This window comes from Saccopteryx leptura, chromosome 2 (genome assembly GCF_036850995.1).
Source record: "Saccopteryx leptura isolate mSacLep1 chromosome 2, mSacLep1_pri_phased_curated, whole genome shotgun sequence".
NCBI lineage: Eukaryota > Metazoa > Chordata > Mammalia > Chiroptera > Emballonuridae > Saccopteryx > Saccopteryx leptura.
Window position 1 is genome coordinate 362,831,741 of NC_089504.1, and position 16,533 is coordinate 362,848,273.

At 48.1% G+C, this 16,533-nt stretch overlaps 1 long non-coding RNA gene across 2 annotated transcripts; it reads right to left on the bottom strand.

Moving 5' to 3' along the window:
- Nucleotides 1-2,456: 2,456 nt before the first annotated feature.
- Nucleotides 2,457-8,809, bottom strand: LOC136393804 (uncharacterized). Of its 2 annotated transcripts, none has more exons than XR_010749137.1 (3): nucleotides 7,326-8,809; nucleotides 6,786-6,962; nucleotides 2,457-3,248 (listed from the first exon to the last, which is right to left on the bottom strand). It is a non-coding gene; the product is annotated as an uncharacterized lncRNA (long non-coding RNA). The 2 variants fall into 2 exon arrangements; XR_010749136.1 differs by lacking the exon at nucleotides 2,457-3,248 and having other exon boundaries at nucleotides 6,361-6,962; nucleotides 7,326-7,524; nucleotides 7,743-8,809.
- Between the last annotated feature and the right edge of the window lie 7,724 nt (nucleotides 8,810-16,533).

Below are 16,533 nucleotides of genomic sequence, written 5' to 3' on the forward strand. Positions count from 1 at the left end.
ACTGCCCTTGAAAAGAGAAGGTCATCAGAAGCAAAGGCAATTGACCCCTCTCCGGCGATCTCCCTTGTGTTCCTAGTCCCATCCTGGAAAGGGAATGAATGTCCCTGAGGGTGGGAAGGAAACTAGAGGACAGAGACAGACGGATCGCCTCGGGAGTTCTGTGAAGCTTTTGTGCCAGAGAGCAGCAGCTGCTGCCTCAGAATGTGGGGGACTCTCTCACCGGGGCCGGGCCCTGTCTCTCTGACACCCAGAAACATCCAGAGCCATGGCTTCCGGAGCCTGAGAACGAGTCAGGCCACTCTACCAGGCACTCATCCACGGGGACTCCCCATCTCGTCATCTGTAAAAGGATGACAGTTGCACGCTCCTCAGAGGCCACTGTCAGGATGACATGCAAAAACTGTAAGAGGAGAAGATTTGTCAACTCATACATGCTGGGCTCATGCAGAGACCACGCTTCTCCTTGGCGACCACTGCGTTGAGGCCATCATTCAACATTCTCGGCGGTTTTGGTTCCTGCCATCCGGGACAGCGACGCAGGGTACGCTATGTCTCTGGACAGAAAAGAGGAGAGATAACCAAAGAGGGGGGAAGCCGGGATGTATTTCGCGCCTACACCAAGTCAGATTGAGTTCCCCAAACTCACAATTCCAGTTGATACGACGCCCAATGAAAAGGGAAGTGTGCTTCAGAGGGCTTCTGGGTAAGGCGAACATCACGATTTCTGGAAATAATGTCCAGAGGACGTAAAAAGAAGGAGGGGGGTGGTGGGCAATGTCTCCCAAGTGAAGGAGGAGAGAGGGAAACGCATTCCTGCAGAGCAAAGAGCGTGAGTGGAGAAATGCACGCGGGATCTGGACAGCGTAGCCTCGTTAGAGAAGCTCAAATTGTATCTCCCCACGTAGAAGACGCACCTTAATTTGAAGGCCCAAAATCTGGGAGAAAAAATGTATTACGTAAAGTTATCGAACTCAAGTTTTATTCATCATAAAATTTGTACAACTTCTCATCACTGTCAAAACTCCCATCCATTATCTTGTCCTCACCTGTGTCTGGTGACAAATCACTAACTTCATATATTGCCTCGTCCTCAGTTCCATCTATGCATAGTATTTGAAACGCCACCACCGCTGTATGAGCTGCACCCAGTTTTTAGACCCCAAGTTTTTCGGAAAAGGGTACATCTGTTACATGGGGAAATACGGTAGTTCGGCTAGAAGCACATTATGAAACCATTACCACGCTGACAGGGAACTATGTTAATAGCATACACAATAGCACAGAAAGCTCCAATTGCAGAAAAAATAAACACTTTGGAGATTTTGAAAATAAAAAAAATTTTTTTTTCCATTCTAGAAATATCTCAATCTCACTCCATTCTGTGCCCTAAGCCTCTCTCTGGTGTTTATACAAAAGGGCGCAGGAAACTCAGTCAGCAGATCAAAGTGTTCTTCCTTGGAAAAGACTCTTTATTCCCTGTTTGTTCTGTGTACATGACAGCCCTGCGCTTTTCCAGGTGACAATCGGTCAGAAGAGGCTTCGCCATCCCAGAGGGAGCCAAGCCTTTAAGGGGGCTCAGAAGTGACTTTGCTGTCTTTCCCCCGAAGGGCTCGAGTCTCCGGGGGACCTGCTGTTATCTTCTTCATCTCTTCGGAAGTCAAGGGCTCTTGACTTCACTGTCAGCCAGGAACTCTGAGTAACTCCCTCCAGAGCACAGGTCACTGTGATTGATCCTGAGAGTCAGAGTGAAACGTCAGACCTCCCTTCCCACGGCTCCCAGGCTGCTCCGCCCGGTGGGTTGTGTCCATCGAACGGAGCTGAATCCCCCGCTTAGGCAGAACGCCTCCAGATACCTGACCCTGTGTCCTCGGGTCCCACCGGCCGTCCCCTCTGCCACAAGGATGACGAAATGCCATGCACCGTGACACAGGCATTGAAGGGCACATGGAGATCTGCACGTGAACCCCAGCTCGGCTGGTGTAAGCTGAGTGACCTTGACAATGCCCAGTGACCCCGCTATGGCATTTGTAAACCGGAAATAAATACTCATGGGTCGCGTGGAACATTAAAGGAGACGGTGTATGTCGTAAAGGGCTTCTCCCAGCATCACAAGCATCACACATATTCAGTAAATGATAGCCTTTGTCTTTTCTAAACTTACCCCACAGATGGCTAAACATTAAAAATCAGCTTAGTGGTTCTCACAGGTGAGTGTGAAGTAGAATTACCTACCAAAATCGTCTGTACTCTAACCCAGACCAAGTGTGTCAGATTGCTGAGGATGGTATCTGGGTGTGTGTGTGTGTGTGTGTGTGTGTGATCAGGGTGTGTGTGTGTATGAGATCGGGGTGTGTGTATGTGTGATCGGGGTGTGTGTGTGTGTGTGTATGTGTGAGATAGGGGTGTGTGTATGTGAGATCGGGGTGTGTGTGTGTGTGTATGAGATCGAGGTGTGTGTGTGTGTGTGTGTTAAGCTTTCCAGGTGATCCTGATGCGCTCATCTCTACACTATAATTTGGGATCCATTGTGCATAATTGGAAACTGTATTATGTGACTGTTGTTTTGGCTTTAATTAGTAATTAACTAATTGAACATGATCTGAGACGTAGCAAGTGCAGGAGCAGAGAGGCAAGAACCCAGAGGGATGGCAGAGCGACCAGCCTGACACCTGTCTATCCGCCCATTTCCCTGAAGGTGCCTTTCGCTAAGGTCCTGAACGCCATCTCCGGGTGACTGGCAAGTGTGCCGTGACGGCCAGACTCGGCCCGGAGGGTGGAAAGCCGAGGCCCCTCTGTGAACTTCTAGCTACGCCTGGACCACCTCTCCCCGGTCCTTGTCCTGGCACTCCGTTTTCAGCACCGCACTCGGGGTGCATCTGCCACCTCGTGTTGGAAAAACATTATTCCCGGGGCGACTTGTTATCCAATCTGCCAGAGCTGTCTTGTGGGAGACGGCCTGGGTGACTGGCTGCTGGGCTGAGCTTCCAGAAACCAGAAAGGCTTCAGCTCCTTTGCTCTGTTTTCTAATGCAGACATTGCCTTCGAAGAATTAATATTTTTGTTCCCAGTTGTTGTTGTTTCAAACTGAGCATATATCAAAATCTAAAGTGTCCTGGCCGGATGGCTCGGTTGGTGGAAGCATCGTCCTGAAGCACAGAGGTTGCCGGTTCAATTCCTGGTCAGGGCACCTACAGGAACAGATTGATGTTTCTCTCTCTCTCTCTCTCTCTCTCTCTCTTCCTCATTCTCTGAAATCAATAAAACAAACATTAAAACAAATTTAAGGAGCCTCAAAAAATTCTAAGCTCCCACTTCAGATATTTGGATTCAGTGCCTCTAGTGTGGGGCCCAACATTTTTGTAAGGTATTTTTTAAACGGCTTGGGAGATTCCAGGATGCAGGCAAAGTTAATAACCGTTGCTCCAGTTAAAACCTCAAACCTTGTTTAACAACAGCAGCAGAGAGTTCGCAGTAAAGGACGATTTTAAGCCATTAACAGCTTCTTATACTTGACTGTTTCTGATGGTTTCTTCTGAGAGGTGCTAAGGTAAGAGTTCTCAGATAAAATACCACGAGTCCAGGTGAAATTTAAATTTCACATAAAAAGTCACGGGGCATACTAGCCATGAAAATTATTCATTATATCGCAGAAATTCACATTTTTATCTGGGTGGCTTGTACTTTTGTTTGCTCACTCTGTTAATCCTATCCCGAGGGCATCGGGAAGAGCGGGGGGGGGGGGGGACTTCCAAGGGGACTCAGAAGAGGCAGGGGGCAGGGGGCACCGGCTGGTCTGTCCGCCACCCGCCCCTCACTCTTCTTGTTGCTCCACTTCCGTTTTCCTTGAGGAAAACCTCTTCCCTGCTCTCTGTCTGTGTGGTTTAGCGGAACACATGAGCTGGACATTCCATCAGAGGCGTCCTTCTCTCTGGCCGTGGTGATTAGCACAGGCATAGTAGACAGTTAAACCCAGCCAACCAAACAGCAACAACAACAAATACCACACCAGAACTTGGGTCTGACTCTGGGGGAAGTGGTAGTCTTTCTGCTAAGGTCCCTGAGCAGGTGGACTTTACGCCCGGAGCTTGTGGCAGCCAGCCACCCCGTGGGAAGGATCTCCCTGAGAAACCCAGCCGAAGGGGGCGGAGCTGAGGAAGGGTGAGCCGCGCCCCCCGTGAGCGCTCCGATCCGGACTTGCTTGCATCTTGCCGTTTTTGTGATTCCAATTAATTGATTCTTTTTTTTTCCCTCCCAGCTTACATCAATCTGAGTTCATTTTCTGCCATTAGTTCCCAAAAGAGTCCTGAATAATACATGGGATGGGTATAGATTTGAAAGCTAAAATCCAGAAGTGAGCGTTTCCCCGTCTTACAATGTTTTCTTCAGCCCGAAGAAATCGTTCTTCCAAACGCACGAGCATCTTAATGACTCTCACTGACCACTTCCGTTCTAACTCGATATTCTGTTCTCTGTGCCCCCCAGCGGCGTGTCCCTGCTGTCAGGAGACTTCTCGTACAGTATAGTTATTCACACACATAGCTCTGATAGGTCATTTATTTGTCTCTGTATTCCCAGCCAGGGTCTGGCACATCACGGGTGCTGAATCGATGTCTGTCAAATGAAATCAATGGCGTAGACAGGATGTGATGATGATGTATTCCAAAGCTGCATTGGACTGTGGGTGTGGCCCACCCCAGAAGGGCGGGAGGACTGTGGAGGAGCGAGCTGACCCGAATCATGTGGGCCCGTGCTTCCGGCCACCAGCCCCGTCCCTGAACACGCAGAGTGTGTGTGTGTGTGGGGGGGGGTGATTGGGGGGGGGGGTCTAGTTTCAGGCTTTGTGTTTATTTATTTTATTTATTTATTTATTTATTTTTGCATTTTTCTGAAGCTGGAAACAGGGAGAGACAGTCAGACAGACTCCCGCATGCGCCCGACCGGGATCCACCCGGCACGCCCACCAGGGGCGACGCTCTGCCCACCAGGGGGCGATGCTCTGCCCATCCTGGGCGTCGCCATATTGCGACCAGAGCCACTCTAGCGCCTGGGGCAGAGGCCACAGAGCCATCCCCAGCGCCCGGGCCATCTTTGCTCCAATGGAGCCTTGGCTGCGGGAGGGGAAGAGAGAGACAGAGAGGAAGGAGAGGGGGAGGGGTGGAGAAGCAAATGGGCACTTCTCCTGTGTGCCCTGGCCGGAAATCGAACCCGGGTCCTCCGCACGCTAGGCCAACGCTCTACCGCTCAGGCTTTGTGTTTAACTTCCAACGGCATCAGATTTTGTTTCCCAAATTAATACGCACCACATTCATGACTCAGTCCATACCCATATTCTAGAGCTCAGTAACGGTACTCATTTTCAGGTGGTCATTTTTCTTTGGTGAGATTCTCAGACATGGAAGAAGGGAGCTAATTGACACTTTTCCCCCTCCATATACATGGTCCTTAGTTACTGAGATCAAAGAAACACAAAGAGGTTTTATTTATTTATTTATTTATTTATTTTGGAGAAGAAACGTAATAATGACATACTCTTTGGTATAACCTTGAACAATGTGATTGTGGTCATTGACTTTAAAAAAATTTCAGTAACTATTGAGAAAATGGCTGGTTGGCTCAGTGGATAGAGTATCAGCCTGACATATGGCTGTCCCAGGTTCAATTCCCAGTCAGAGCACACATGAGAAGCGACCATCTGCTTCTAGTCCCCTCCCTCCCCCTCTCCCCCTTCTCTCCCTCTTTTCCTCTCACAGCCAGTAGTTTGGTTGGTCTGAGCATCGGCCCTGGGCGCTGAGGATAGCTAGGTCGGTCCAAGCATCAGCTTCAGGCGCTGAGGATAGCTAGGTCGGTCCAAGCATCAGCTTCAGGCGCTGAGGATAGCTAGGTCGGTCCAAGCATCAGCTTCAGGCGCTGAGGATAGCTAGGTCGGTCCAAGCATCAGCTTCAGGCGCTGAGGATAGCTAGGTTGGTCCGACCATCAGCTTCAGGCGCTGAGGATAGCTAGGTTGGTCCAAGCATCAGCTTCAGGCGCTGAGGATAGCTAGGTTGGTCCGAGCATCAGCTTCAGGCACTGAGGATAGCTAGGTTGGTCCAAGCATCAGCTTCAGGCGCTGAGGATAGCTAGGTCGGTCCAAGCATCAGCTTCAGGCGCTGAGGATAGCTAGGTCGGTCCAAGCATCAGCTTCAGGCACTGAGGATAGCTAGGTTGGTCCGAGCATCAGCTTCAGGCGCTGAGGATAGCTAGGTTGGTCCAAGCATCAGCTTCAGGCGCTGAGGATAGCTAGGTTGGTCCAAGCATCAGCTTCAGGCGCTGAGGATAGCTAGGTTGGTCCAAGCATCAGCTTCAGGCGCTGAGGATAGCTAGGTTGGTCCAAGCATCAGCTTCAGGCGCTGAGGATAGCTTGGTTGGTCCAAGCATCAGCCCCAGATGGGGGTTGCCAGGTGGATCCTGGTTGGGGTGCATGCAGGAGTTTGTCTCTCTATCTCCTCTCCTCTCACTTAAACAGAAAAATAAAAAGGAGAAAAATAAAAAGGAGAAAATGGAGAGAAAGAAAGCAGGGGAGAGTTACATCTTTACTTATCACAACAGGAAGTCAGTTGATGGTGTCTATAACTGACAATGCAATGCCTAGGTTGCTGTTTCTTGAAATTTAGCAACGCGGAGGCAGATGTCAGAGTAAAAGCGGCCACCTCTGGGGCCACGATGGGGCAGAGAATGGAGCAAAGATCAGAGAGGGAGGTGAGCAGGGCTGGGGGGAGACATCATTCTCTTCCGCAGGGAGGTTTACTGTGCAGCGGGTGTGGGCTCTGGGGGAGCCTGGTACTGAGTGGATAGAAGTGCTCGTCCATCCTAAAGAACTAAGATGCCGCTCTCAGAGGATGAAGCTCTGCTCGGGCGAGGAGTCAAATCGCCGACATCTCCCGGGACGTAACAGAAGGACGCTGACTCAGCTTTACGGCTGCGTCTGCAGTGACAAGGATAAAAGGCAACAATGAGCTGAGCCGGGGAGTTCTGAAGGGTACAGTTCTTGGCTTCCCATTCCGATGCAATGCCGCGGGGGACACAGCCCCCCGAAAGCATGACATCTGACTGCCCCAGGGGGCGTCTTTGTAGATTGGCACAGAAACTCCTTTTGAATTCCCCCCACCACCACCACCAACCCGTGCTTTATTTAACGATGATGAAAATCATTTTTCCCTTACCCAATTAAATTGACTATGAGCACCTTGTACTCTGTAGGGGGCCTAACCTTGGCCGCCAAGAATGACATGTGATTCGTTCCTATGAAAGGGACTCCAAAAAAAACAAAAACCCAACAAAAAATAACCTAGCTGTTGATGGATTGAAACAGACTGGTAGTTCTTCAAGTCACCAGCTAACGATAAAGGAAGCCTTCGTATGCCGGGAATCTCTCCCCATTGGACAAGTCAACACTTTGAAGGGGGCGCGGGGTGCCGCTCAGAGGGCTGACTCCCTTTGACCGGGAGCCTCTCATCTCGGGACGTCACTGCGGGTCACGTCGACGGCTGTCGGAGGGTCTCCTTGTTAAAACGGCTCTGCGCGTCCCCCCCTTTAGAACTGCCCATCATCCGTTTTCTCGGGGAGATATGCCTGCCAGTCAGTAAAACCATCCTAAGCACAGTGACAGGGGGGTAATGACAGGGGAAGGGAGCTCCTGACACCATTATTTTAAGTAAAGACACCGGGGAGGGGGAGGCCACGGGGGGCGGAAAGGCTGCCTCACAGGTTTGATGGCGCAGAGCATTGAAGGCGGACGCATTCATTCCTTGCGTCCCGGTACAGGGGTCACCAGAACGAGATACACTCCTGAGAGACGCAGGTGCCACCTGGCTGCTGTGACCTCGTAGGTCCCAGACCGGTTCCAGGGACTCTGAAGTCTGCGGAGGAGGCGAAGACGTGTGTGTCCGCTTCCCTTTCCTTCAAAGAAATCGGAGGATTTTACGTGCTGGGGGCAAATTCAAGTCCACACAGTGCAACCTTCAAACCAACACAAAAATCCTTGTCACTGGGTCTTGTCACTTTGAATGCCCAGCGATGGAGGCTGTCTGCATTTTCAGACAGCATGCTGGGGTTTCTGAGCAGCTCCGTTAGCTGGAGAATTAATTCTCCATGGAGGCTGCATACAATGTTTCCTTGTCACTCTGGCAGGCTGGCCCTAGTTATACTGCCCGGAATACCATAGAGTTATTTTCTAACTCCTCCCCTTTCTCCCAATCATCCAGGTCAACATTTCTTCAGGACAAATAGCGGCGATATCTCCAATTGTTCCTTCAATTGGTTGCTTTTCAAACTGTCTTTTCCCATGATGAGTCTCCCCTGAACTGTCTCGAACAGCGCGACCATGTCAGGTAGGCACTGAGACAAGCACCTGCCAGTCTCCTAACCCTGGGAGAGTGCCGGCCTCGGTCCCCTGTCCCCTCGGGGGGCTTTGTGAGTGTCCTGCCAGCACCGTTTGCCCTTATAAGGCGCAGGTACCAACTCGGCTCTTGACGCAAGAAACGTCCCAAAATAAGCGAGGCGTGGAAGACTGCAGAGGAAGAGCGAGAAACACCCCCCACAGAACGTGTGGTCGCCACTTCATGGGTGCCGGCGGGAATGACCCGTTCGGTTAGTTAACGAGCATCTAATTGGAGAGTAACGTGGGAAGAGAGAAACAGTCCGGCACCACGCGGGACGCGATGAGCCAGTCTTGGGAATTCTGCCTCTTCCCTGGGAGTGATGCAGCAGTAACCCGGGACCTCCCAAGGCACAGGGATTGCCAAGCAGGGTGACCCACCTGCAGCTCTCTCTCCTCCCACTGTGCGGCCGCACAGAACGATGCTCTCGTGACGTGCTTGGGGAGGCGCTCAGTGCTGGGTGGCCATGCCCACCGGCCTCAATCCCTTTTAACTGGATTGACTCATCCAAGAAGTTAAAGATTAGTCAAACCCGGGTTGCCCTAGCCTTTGATTCTCTTCCCTCCAAAGACTAATTTGACCAGTTAGACTCCCATTGATCCCATCCTCCCTTCGCCAATATTGACACAGGAAAGCTAACAGTGCCTGGGCGGTGAGCTGCCCACTGGCCCGGGACCTGGAGCCGCAGGTCAGCAACGTGAAAGCCAGATCGGCCAGGCGGAGGTTAAAAGATCATCCCCGGGGCGTATTGAGCTGTGTTTGTTGTTTTGACAAAGTAAAGAGCTTGAGGACATAGAGGACAGTTCATTTCCCCTGTCAGTGTCGCTGAGGAAGACGGATGTGTTCAGAACAAGAGCCAGAGAGCCAAGAACCCTGGCCCCAGGCTAAACCATCTCCGGGCACATAGGCAGTGAGGAGAATGGACTCGGGGGGCCTTGTGTTGCTGAGGCTGGTGGATGAGAGGCGACGGTCAGAAATGCAGAGTGAGGGGGACGGCTGAACTCTGGCCAGGCCTCCGTGAAGCAACAGAGTCAGCCGTCCTGGGACTCATCCAAATCAGTTAGTCTGTGGCTCAGCAGAACCCAGTGGCTTGTGGGGTCACAGTGGAGGAATTAACCAGGACCAGAAGGCTTGGTGCTACGTCCCCTGGGATTGGTTGAGTGACCTAAGGCTAGATCAGTATAAGTTGAATTGTCCTTTTTTTTTTTTTTGTATTTTTCTGAAGCTGGAAACAGGGAGAGACAGTCAGATAGACTCCCGCATGCGCCCGACCAGGATCCACCCGGCACACGCACCAGGGTCCATGCTCTGCCCACCAGGGGGCGATGCTCTGCCCCTCCGGGGCGTCGCTCTGCCGCGACCAGAGCCATTCTAGTGCCTGGGGCAGAGGCCAAGGAGCCATCCCCAGCGCCCGGGCCAACCTTGCTCCAATGGAGCCTTGGCTGCGGGAGGGGAAGAGAGAGACAGAGAGGAAGGAGGGGGGAGTTGAGAAGCAAATGGGCGCTTCTCCTATGTGCCCTAGCCGGGAATCGAACTCAGGTCCCCCGCACGCCAGGCCGATGCTCTACCGCTGAGTCAACCGGCCAGGGCCTGAATTGTCCTTTTAGGTCCACACCCACCATGCCTCTGTGCTTTCTTCTTACAACCCCTCTGCTGCACACAATTTCCTGCCTACTGTCTGGGTTTGCCTCCTTCTTGTCCTTGCCCTGTCGTTTCTGTCCCCTTTTCCCAGGAAAGGAGGTCAATTTCATTCTTTCTTATATCATCTTCCCCATAAACGCGGTTTGGTAGCCATTTCTTAATTCAGCATTTACTCCCAGAACTCTCCGGGAAATTTCTTAAAGCATCATCTGCCAAACACTCCCCTTTGGGGGCTGATCATGGTCATGCAGTTTTACGGACAAGGGATGCAATTTGCTTGCTTCCCTCCCTAAAACTTTAAACAGTGGAGACGGACTGATAGGACGTTATAATTTTCCAACGGGCTGGGCAGAGCGGAAATTTTGGATCCAAACGCCTGTCTCCTTCAGGGAAATCTTCATCACTGTACTTATCCTCTATTCTTTGCTAGCTTAGTTTGTCTGTCTCATTTTTCATGACTCATAAAGAAGAAGCGCCTCTCTTCACTCTCTCTGCCTACCCCGCCCCCCTCTGGTTTCTGCTGAGGCCCAGCGGCAAGAACGCAATCATATGTCTGTAAATATCCCGTAAGCGTGTTCTTTTACCATATTCGCCGAGGAAGCATTCCGCCATGAAATTAACGCTCCTAAAAATCCTGATAATTTATACTTTGAGTTTCTCGATCATTTTTCCCATTAACCTTTTTAAATGCTTAACTGGCATGGACAGCATCTTACACTCCTAAGCTATTTTATAAAATATTTGTCCTTGAAAAAAATGGGAGAGGCCCTGGCCGGTTGGCTCAGCGGTAGAGTGTCGGCCTGGCGTGCGGGGGACCCGGGTTTGATTCCCCGCCAGGGCACACAGGAGAAGCGCCCATTTGCTTCTCCACCCCCCCTCCTTCCTCTCTGTCTCTCTCTTCCCCTCCCGCAGCCAAGGCTCCATTGGAGCAAAGATGGCCCGGGCGCTGGGGATGGCTCTTTGGCCACTGCCCCAGGTGCTAGAGTGGCTCTGGTCGCGGCAGAGCGTCGCCCCTGGTGGGCGTGCCGGGTGGATCCCGGTCGGGCGCATGCGGGAGTCTGTCTGACTGTCTCTCCCCATTTCCAGCTTCAGAAAAAAAAAAAGAAAAAAAAAAATCAAAAAAAAAAAAAAAAAAGAAAGAAAGAAAAAAATGGGAGAAAACATTTTGAAGGTGCTTCGTCCTGCAATTCAGCCCCCTCCGTCATTGGCTGGGAGCAGCAGCCTGGGGGCGTGGCCGAGGGAAGCGTCCACACTGGGAAGGTCCGCGCGCAGAGCGGTGGGAGGAAGGCTACCCGTCCAGCACGTCCACCCTTCTCTCAGCGGGTTCCCTAGAAGGAAGATCTGAACAGCACGCCACCATGGCTGCCAGCAAGGGTGAAATAATCCGGACTGTGCACAGAACAGCTCGCTCTGGCTGCTGGGAAGACAACAGATTGTACAAGACCAAGAGGGGACACGAGGAAGCCGGCTGTGAGTCCGCTAAGGTCATCCACGGGGGAGACGGAGCCGGCCCGGCATCGAGCCACGGTTCTCAGGGGGGGTCTCAAGTCTAAGGGATGTTGGGCAGGGTCTGGAGACACTTCTGGTTGTCACCACTGGAGGTGGGGTTCGGGTGGTGGGGAATGGGACACGCTACTGTGAGTAGAGGTCAGACATCCTAGACACTGGACAGGACAGTCCCCACAAAATGAATAACTGTCCAACCCCTAATGTCAATGCAGAAACCCTGGAATAGGGGGGAAAAAAGTCATGCAAGTAAATGAGTCTTTCCCCAACATTTCACATGTTGACAAAATTTGAGGATGGACTGAACAAACATGAGGTGTGTCAGAATTCCCTGACTTTTGACCAGCACCTAAAGAGAGAGTTCCAGATTTCTTGGTTTTACTTACCTTTTTTTAATGGCAGTAGTCAAAGGCACAAAGGAAAAAAAATAGTGGTTTAAGGATATATACAATCAAAATACTATTAATTTTATTTAGGTTACTAAATGAGCTAAAAATCCTTTAAAAGCAAAAATGGGTAATTAGAAAAGAGTTTGCTGACCTGTACAGCATTTTTAGGGTAAATGCATAGTTTCCTGACAGTTTTTACGTATAGAAAGAAGTTCAGAGAACCTACACCCCTTTTGGACTTCTTGAGGTTAGAGAACCCCAACTTGAGAGCCACTTGCCTATGGAACCCTGAGTCAGTTCTGATAAAGCAACAACAGGGCTGCTCCAGAGCCGTTTAAGTAATAACGATATTACTAATCATTTACAACAGCCACGAGGGACTTCGGAAATAACCTCAACGCAATTAACTAATGACCTTCCTTTGATTGTATCTCCAGCTTTGAAAGCAGAAGGTTCAGAGTTCATGTGTCCAACACACTGAGAGAGTGACACAGGCTGGCGGCCACCTCCCTTCCTGAGTGGGACACATAACTCTCACTGCCAAATCTCCCTTCCGCGTGCACTTCCAGAAGATGGTAATCTTTATAGCCTTTTAATTAAAACTATCGCTGGACAGCGAAGACTTGGAAACCGCAGAAAAGCACAAAGACAAAAACATTATCTACAATCTCCTTGTCCTCCCCGTAATTACGTTTAACGTTTCTGTGTGTGACTTTCTGATTTTTCTTACGTACCAACGTATATAATGTGTTACTCGAAAATCAACCAAATGTTAATACGGTTGCTTCTTCTGCATTTTTCCATCACAACACGACAGTAGATATTTTACGTGGGCTGTACAAGTTTTATGTAACTAAATCTTGTCTGTTGGTCATTTAGACAGGTCCAAATGTTTCATAACTATACATAAAACTGGGAGTCTATTACTTTATTAATTTATTAACATCTATTGATAAGCCTTCTTTCACACACAAAGAAGTCTCTTCCCTCTCATGTTTCACACTGATAGTGTTAACATAGGCAGGTTGCTAGACCTCGATGAAGAAAGAGGGCAGAAGGAGTTGGACATTAAACTTTGGAAAGTCGTTTTTAGTTAGAAGTTTTAACATTGTATTTAGCTTGATTTGTCAGAAGGCTAAAATGTTCATAGGCTCATTAGCCCATTGTGCCCTCAGAATCCATTGTGCCGCTGAGCCCTTAGGTGAGACCCTTCAGAAAAAACAACAACAGGTGTTTCTAGATCCCCAGAGTAAAACCAATTTATATCCAAACTATTGGGGCAGGTGCTTCTGTGTTTCCACTTTAAGCTATGTGCAGTGACCCACAGAGGCTTGTCCCTCTAGCCTAAAAGAAGGATTTGATTGGTTCGTGGAAGAAACCAACACAAGTCCACAAAACTTTAAAAAGAACGGATTGGTTGACTTGAAGGAAAGCTATAGGAAAAAAGCCCCAAAGTATACACAGAGTTTAAATAGAAATTTGGCCTTTTTTTTTTTTTTCTTTCTTTCTGTTTGGAAATAAGTTTCTCCCACTCGTTTGTTTGTGGGATCTCCAAGGAGCCGCCTGTTACGTGGGCCGGCAGCAGGACAGTCTCCCAAATACAGGCTTTGAGCAGCACCCAAACTGGGCCACGTTTTGATATGAGCCAAACAATGGCACAGAATATTTGGACTTTGGTCTTTATCCTGGGCAGACTGAAGCCAAGACTGGATTTGTTTTCTTGGTGAAACAGAGAAAGAAGAGACATTAGCTACCTTGTATTTCAACTCTGAATGAATCTTACTATAAAAGCCTCGCTGTCTCCAAGTGTGAATCTAATAAAATGCCTTTAAAATGACATCATACATGAACCCCACCAGAACCGAATTCGGAACCAGTGTCAATAGGACAAAATTGTAGGACAGAATCAACAGCAAGTATACATACATGTTTTAAAGCATATTGAGATCTTTTTTTCCCCAAAACTATTATTTTAATTTCTATTCTCTCTAGCAGTATATTTGAGACTGTGACCCCAACCTAAAGTTTACCAATATTACTAATATTTCAAACACTGACATGCGACAAAACCATCTCTTAGGATTTTCACTTGCATTTCTTTGATTATTAATAAGTCACACAGTTTTCGCACATTAATTGGTGATTTGTATCTTTTATTGAATTGCCATATATCCTTTGACCATTTTTTCTACCAAGACATTAACCTTTTCTTGACTGATTTCCTTATTGACTTATTTTATTGTCATTTTTATTGTAACCATTTCTACAAGTGGGGACTTATGAAGCTAACTCATCCTTTGTGAAGCTTGTGCTACATTATGTCCCATGCATATGCACAAAGTGGACACTCACATAAATTGAACCCTCCCATGCATAATGGGTTTTATCACACAGTCTTCTTTGCTTTCCTCGCCTCTCCTCCCCCTTCCCCGCATATCCACCTGCATCTTCACCAACACGGCCCACGATGACCTATGCCAACAGCCTAGTGTCGATCTTTTTTTTCATTCTTCATCATTATATTTCAACATATATAGATGCAAAAACATCTGTGGAACTTTTCATTTATTGTTTCATAAAGACGAGTTTATATTCTTTTTTTTTAATTTTTATTTATTTATTCATTCATTTTAGGGGGGGATAGAGAGAGAAAGAGAGAGAGAGAGAGAGAGAGAGAGAAAGGGGAGGAGCAGGAAGCATCAGCTCCCATATGTGCCTTGACCAGGCAAGCCAGGGTTTTGAACCGGCAACCTCAGTGTTTCCAGGTTGACGCTTTATCCACTACGCCACCACAGGTCAAAACGAGTTTATATTAAACATTTCTTCACTTTGTTTTCCTCACGCAAGGGTACCTCATAAAAACCTGCCAAGGTGATTGGTATCATTCCAATTTATTCTTTGTCATAGCTACATAAGCTTCCCTGGGGTGGGCAAACTGCAGTTTATTCAGCTAATCTCCTGTTACTGACACATGCCTTGTTTCTCGCTGTCTGCAACTATGAATGAGGCTGCCATGAACATCTCTGAGCAGACAGGCTTACTTATGGGAGCTTTCATGTTGCTGGACTAAGTTCCCAGGAAGAAGAGATATCGCTGAGTCAAAGGATACATTCCATTTATTTTTATTTTTATGAATGCTTTCAGCTTGCTTCCTGAAAAGGCAGTAACAATCCATAGTTCCACTAGAAGTGCATAATAATTTCCCCATATCTGCATTCGCAATAGATATTACAGCTCTCTTCAGTTTTTATACATCTAAAGAGTAGAATCATGGCCCTGACCACTCATACTTTCAAATGGCAAATGATTTTATTGACCATTTGAATTTCACTTCTATAAAGTATGGCTTATTCTTTGGTCCATTATTTCTTCTCATTTTTTTTATCTTAATGTGTATAATTCATGCATACTATTGATTTTAATATTTTTCAGCGACATTGCAAAGAAGTTTCTTCCAGCAGTTATACATATACATGTATTTTGTTTACAGCCACGCTTCTCAAATTCTCTGTGTCCAAGGACCAGTATTTTAAAATTTCCGATCTGCAGCAGATTATTGTTTTGTGTCATACAGAATCACACGCTTAGGTGTCAGGGCTAGTGAACTTGCTATATAAGATTATAAATGTTTATGCTCAGTTTCTGTGCTTACCATGACAGAGTTGGTAGCAAAGCAGATGGGCACCGTTCGACTGGCCACATGATGAGTGGCCATGCTGGGGCCATCTCTTTTTTGCAATCAAAACAGTCAACCTCTTTTTATGTTTATTTTATTGATTTTGGAGAGAGGAAGGGAAAAAGTAAGAAAGAAGTAGGAACATCAATCTATTCCTATAGGTGCCCTGACCGGGGATCGAACCGGCAACCTCTGTACTTCAGGATGATGCTCTAACCAGCTAAGGCAAATTATCTCCCTGTTATTGGTCCTGTGGATGTCTGGACTGGGAGGGGGGTGGCTTCTAAGTCAGGATCAGTTTGAAGGCAGCACCAGCATATAGAAGCCATTGGACCAACTTTGTCTGATTTATCCCTGAATCCACTGCTAATCCCCATCACACAATGGCTGTATTCCTACCATCTGTCTCCGCACGGAACCTCGGAGTGCACAAGTCTATTTCTGGCTAAAGTTCTATATCCAGGAGGACCTCTGGAGACAATTCACCAAGATAGTGAATTGGATCAATGTCCTATGCTCATGGATGTCTCTACTGGCTATATATCAAAATCAGCTGGAAAAAAAATTTTAATGTAATGAAATTAGAATCTCTGAAGCTTAGCCTGAACATCTAACACATATTCAAAGCTCCGAGGTATATTCTTATGTGCAGACATAGTGAGACTGTCCCATTTTCTCAATTCCCCCCTGCTCACTTTTTATTGTCCTAATACATCCCGTTTAGGCCTCTCCCATTGATGGTATAGACTAGTTCACTTATTATAACTATCCAGTGGAAATGGAGCAAGAAATGTAACCAGGGTCACACAGTAGTGAAGACTCCAGGCTCTAGAAACACCATTTTGTCATATTCAGTATGACACACGGTCTGGTTTCTCTCTACCTGGTTGGTTTGTGTCCTTCGAA